Genomic DNA, 6,258 nt, shown 5'->3' with positions numbered 1-6,258 from the left:
AGCCCCCCCAGGTGGTTACCAGAGTTTTCTATTTATCCACTAGGCCACAAAAGGAGGCCCTTCCATAGTAGGCACAGGCTTATGCGTAAATTTATCCTTTACTAATTTTTCTACTAACTGTGTGGGAACAGGAGTATAAACTGATTCTAGTAATTCAGCTTGTTATAATTTATTCGTAACATCTTTAAGAGGCGCGTCGAAAGGAATTTCTCTTAATAATTGTTCAAATAAAGGGTTTACGCATTCTGGATACGTCAGGGTGACTGGAGCTGATTCCATACGCGGGGAATTTACTATGTTTTCCTCAGAGCCAATTTTGAGGAAATCCATTTGTACAGTGTTTACACTTACTAGAATTTGTGCTACCCAAATTCCCCCTATTAATAGGATCGTTTCTAAGAAACCAATTATCCCTAAACATATGCCGCATCCTCATTCTTGACGATGCATTCCTTGAAGCCTCTGTCCTCCGGTCCGGACCTTGTCACGCAGTAGGGTAGAAAGAGGACACGGCAGCCCCCGACTTGTAAAGTTACCCTGGGCTCCCAGGGGCTCATAATGTACCTGACCTCCCCTCCTCATTCTCTGTCCTCGAAAAGGATGAGGGAGGCCTTCTTTTTGGGGGCTTGTCCTTTTTCAGGGCACTCATTCTTCCAATGTACCTTTTTCTTGCAATATGCACATTGGTCCTTCTCTAACCCGACTCTCCTGGGTCCATTGTTTGCCCTGGGTGCCTGTCCTGGCCTCGCCCTTGTCGTGGCTGTCCCTTTGGCTGGGCTCCTTGCATGGTTGCAAGCAGGACCTTGGTCATCTTCTTAGTCTGTGCTATATCTACCTCATCTCTATTGTTGAATACTCGTTGGGCTATCTCGACCAGCTCAGACAGGTTCTTTTCTTCAAACCCTTCCATCTTCTGCAGTTTCTTTCTAACTATCTGGGGCTGACTGATTGACAAAGGCTAAATTCACAGCCCTCCTATTATTAGGGTCCTCTGGGTCAATAGGGGTATACAACCGGTACGACTCTAAGAGTGGTTCCAGGAGCGCCGCTGGTGATTCATCCTTACTTTGGATGACCTCGCTTACCTTAGATAAGTTAGTGGGTCATCATATGGCAGACCGGAGGCCCTGGAGCAGAAGCTGGAGATACCATTGGAGAGCCTCCTTACCTTGGTCGGTGTTGGGGTCCCAAGGTGGACAGGTGTTCTGGAGAACATGTTGGACGCGGGTCAGATCAGTGGAAGGCTGCCCGTTGGGCTCTAATGCCGCTTTTGCAGCTTCCTTCAGGATCCGCTCCCGCTCCTCTGAGGTAAACAGGACTTGGAGGAGTTGCTGACAATCGTCCGAGGTCGGTTGGTGAGTAAAGAAAATAATCTCTAGGAGAGATGTTAATCCCTGGGGTTTCTCTGAGACTGAGGGGTTCTGGTGTTTCCAATTGTACAGATCACTGGTGGAGAAAGAGATATAGACCATGAATGGCCTCTGGGTTTCTCCTCCAACTCGGGGAGCCAATTGCTGGAGGGGGGCCAGGACTGCTGCCTGGTTCGACGAGTCAGGGACAGGATCAGGGTCTTGTGGGGGCCAGTACACAACCCCAGTGTGGTGTGAGGAGGACTCTGGAGGGGTTCTGCCTCCCTGTTAGATGGAGACAGGAACAGGTCATGAGGGGAGTAAAGGGAAGGATTACTGATCTCGGGGTCCTCAGGGGGTGCCTGTAAGACAGAGTAAAGAAAGTTAGGTGTCTGTCCAGATGGTTTCTCTTTTGGCCCCTTTGGTGTGGAGAGAAGGACAGACTTGGGAGTCGCCTTTGACTCTTGGCCGCAGCGGCAGTCCTTCAAGTACTTGGGGGCATCAGAAACAATATCGATCCACACATCGATATATGGAGCCTGATCAGGGTGGCCAGAATTTCAGTAGATAATATCCCGCACCTGAAAGGCTGTTTGCAGGTCGAGTGACCCCTCTGATGGCCACCCTGTCCCAAATGTGGACCAATCTAACTGGCAGAACCTCTGAAGGTCAAAGGGAGTGACACTAGTTCCATAGACTTGGGATCATCTCTTGAAATCCTTAAAATGGTTAAGGAGGTACTGAAGGGGGGTAGGACAATTTGAGGAAGAAGCTTGACCCATGTTAGTAAAAACAGGCAAGATCCCCACAAAAGTCAAATAAGCCAGGGCTAGGATCAGCCTCTGACCTAACATCCAGTCAGACGGGGCCACGGAGGCCAGACCTAAGGAAAGAATTAAAATACCACACATCGATATATGGAGTAAACTTATGAAGACCAAGGCAATAGGAGGGTAACAGTACATTCAACCAGTCCGGCCAGACAGACACGATACAGACAGACAAGACAAACAAGACAAACTACAGGTAGCACAAAATGCTAGCGTACCCAAAATACCTGAACCAGAAACCTGAATACCTGAAGTCAAGTCTGACGTCTCAGACCTTGACAGAACTAGGGAAATATTGCTGCGTCCAGCTTTCCACTAGTTTTCTTTAGGGCCCACTGACAGACAGATCCAAATGCAGTCTGACTCACCGGTGAAGCTGCTCCAGATGGCTTGTGCCCAATTGTTACAGAATTGAACCTTTTGTCCGCCTGCCCTCCTGGGCGAGTCCACTTAGCGTCCGGGGCTGAGGAAAATCTCTCAGTGGCTGGGGTCGCGGGTCTTAGGAGATCTCCCCTTCTGGAGAGATCTCACTGGGGCCTCCAAATGTTGTGGCGCGATCAATTCTAAGACCCACGGAGCCAACTGAGATGAGTTATGAGCCTTTATTAGCCGGCCGGTGACTGACTCTCTACCACGCAGGGTTCGAGGAGATCATCCCCGAGCTCCCAAAAGAGGCAGCTTATAATGCCTAGAACCACACCCTGGTTTAACATCAAACAAGCAAATAGATTAACCACACTCTAGTTAACATCAAGCAAACAAGCAGATTACAGAAGCAGAAGTTGGCCCTTACCATATCCTTGCCCGGAGCCACACTCTTAACAATCTCATCTGTTTCCTTCTCAGCATTCAAATGCTCTCTGTGTGTCTAAGTCTCTCTTCCTCTCTTTGATGGTTCAGCTCCCAGCTCCAGCTCCTTCCACCTCATCTCTTCTCCAGATTTCCCCAAGAAATCTTACCAAAAAAAGCTCCATAACATGCAAATATGGTCCCAAACAATAGACTCTTTACATAAAAGCTGGATTCCTACAGCTTATTTGTTCTGAAAAGCTTTCCTTTGTTTAGATAATTAATTTGAATGGGGTGGGCAGCAAAAGGCCTCATCTAATTTAGTTTAAAGAGTAGCCACAAAGTTGGGGGTGGGGCTTTACCCACATCTTCCCTAGAAGGACTCAATCTGTTCTTCCTAGTTTCAGGTGTTGTATCGAAAATCAGAAAAAATAAATAAACAAAACAAATGCTAGGAACCTCATGAGCAGAGTGTGATAGAGTTTGTTTTTCTTTGTTTGTTGGTTGGTTTTAGTATATATTTAGTTGTATTTATTATGATTATTTTTGAACATTTCATAAAAGATTAATATTAACACTAATACAGTTAAACCTAACTTTATAATTCTTCTTAGGACAGATTTTATTCCTGATGGTATCTAGGAAATTAATCAGAAAACCAATTTCTCATGTCTTGAAATAAGGGAGTAGGCATACAAAGGTGGCAGGGTAAGGGCAGAAAGAGCAAGTAAGTCACAATGCTATTATATCAGGCAAAGACTGCTTGAATCAGTGAAAAAAAGCCATATCAAAGAAATAAAACCTGTGTGTGGTTAATGTGTAGTTACATTATTAGATTATTATTAGTTTATTTTTATTGTTGCATAGCATTCCATGGTCTGGCTATACCACAGTTTGTTCATCCTTTCATGTGTAATCCCAGGTGGCCTTTAATGATAGAGAGACACGAAACCCCCACCGACTTAGACCTAAAGTTCTTAATGCTCCATATATGGTTTCTAACTATGGTGCCAGGAAATTCTCTTATAGAAGATGCTGTCATCTAAGGCATGAATTTTAAATGATTACATTTTTTTTCTTCATTCATGACAAATCACTTAACATTACACTTTGGAGGTAAAAGTTCTCCTTCTCTGCTCCTAGGAATCTTCCAGGGCCCACGAGACCTACACAGGGAAGTGCAAAGCAGCCTAAAGAGGAAGGAGTGTGTTGGTGTATAGCTTGATGAATGTAAGGTGGCCTAAAACTAAAGCACAGTGAGCTCGAAGCTCCAGGATGATGTGAGTTGGAATTAAAAATTTTATCATGTACGACTATTTATTTTTTAGGAAAAGTCATTGATCTGGGAAGAAGCTATATGGATACCTGGTTTTTGTTTGTTATTAATTGAGCAGAATTGCTCTCTATATCTTTTTGTTAGTTAGTATTTTAAGCCATTTGGTACATTTCACCAGTTTATTGACTACAAGAAATGACTGAGTAAAAACTTTGTTTGTGTTTTTTTTTTCCATATTTGTGTTAGAGAGTACTGGACTGCTAAGATCAACTGAATTCAGACATATGTCTTCCAGGAGTATGAATCTCCTCCAGTGAAGAATAAAAAACTCAAATTAGAACAGTCATAAGTATATTTCACCAATGTAATACTCAAGAGTTCTTTGTACAGATGAAATCTCCAAGTTTATTCTTTGAATTTATTTATTATACTCTTTGAAGCAGGACATTAACAGTGCAGATACAAATTGGGTGTTTATTTAATATTAAAAGTTAAGAAAATAAAATATAGTTAAAAAACACAATTGAGGGTAGATTTCTGAGTAAAATTAGATTGTTTTATTTTCCATCTCATATGGCTACAGAAATGTACCCTTAATCTTAAATATCATTTGAAATATGATTAAGAAAAAAATTTAGCAATATTTAAATATTACTATCATGAGAACCACGATGACGAAATAAAAAGATAATAACCACGCAATCTTTTTTTGAATATGCTTAAACCCTCTGTATTTGAAAAAAATTTCTAAGAACTCTTGGTTTCCTAACTCTACCTCTAAACCAGAGGTCAGCAAACCTCCTCTTTGAAGAGCCAAATAGTAAATGTTTTAGGCTTTGTGGGTCATACAGTCCCTGTCGGGTCTACTCAACTTTATCCTCGTACAAAAGCAGCCATGGATGATGCATAAATGAGTATGACTGGGTTTCAGGATTACATTTTTTACAAAAACGATCTGTGGGCCACATTGAGCCCACGGGTCATAGTTCTCTGACCCCTGATCTACACCTGTGTCTTGACTGTTTCCACTGTCTCTCATTCTGGGAAGGAGCTTGGCTCAGTCACTGAGGGCATTAGCATTAGCGCAGAGCACTTGTTTGGGAGGTGCTTGAGACAGAAATGGAGCTGTAGCTGCCGCAAGGGTATCTGCAGAGAACTTTCAAGCTCTGTCAAAAGCTCAGTGGTTATATAAATGAACTTTGACATAAAAACACTTGACACTCTTGTTGAAAATCATTTGACTCTATATGTGAAGGTTTATTTGGGGGCTTTCTATTCTATTTCAGTGGTCTATAAATCTGTTTTTATGCCAATACCACACTGTTCTGATTACTATAGCTTTGTAGTAAGTTCTGAAATCAGGAAGTGTGTCTTCTAACTTTTGACTTCCTTTTCAAGATTATTTTGGCTATTTGGGGTTTCTTGAGATTCCATATGAATTCAATGGGGGAAAGAATAGTCTTTTCCACAAATGGTACAGGGAAAACTGTATATATGTGCAAAAAAAAAAAAAAATGAGGTTGGACATTTACATTACAACTATAAAAATTAACTCTAAATGTTAGAGCTAGAACTCTAAAACTCAGCAGAAAATAAAGAAGAAATTTCCATGGCATTGGATTTGGCAATAATTTCTTGGATTTGACACCAAAAGCTTAAATAACAAAAGAAAAAAATAATAAATACATTGGATTTTATCAAAATATTTTTTAAAACTTTTATATCAAAGGATGCTATTAAGAGTGTGAAAATACAACCCACAGAATGAAAGAAAATACTTGCGAATCATCTATATCATAAGGAGCTGATATTCATAATATATAAAGAATTCTTACATCTCAACAACAAAAAAGCAAGCAACCCAATTGATAAGTGGGTGAAGGGTTTAAAAAGGTGTTTCTCCAAAGAAGATAAATAAATAGCCTATAAGTACATGAAGAGATGTTCAAATATTACTAGTCATTAGGAAAATGCAAATCCAAAATGCAAGTGCCAAAACCACAAGAAAATGTCT

The sequence above is a fragment of the Pteropus alecto genome, unplaced genomic scaffold (genome assembly GCF_000325575.1).
Source record: "Pteropus alecto unplaced genomic scaffold, ASM32557v1 scaffold129, whole genome shotgun sequence".
NCBI classification, from domain to species: Eukaryota; Metazoa; Chordata; class Mammalia; order Chiroptera; family Pteropodidae; genus Pteropus; species Pteropus alecto.
Note: the sequence above shows the minus strand (reverse complement) of the source record.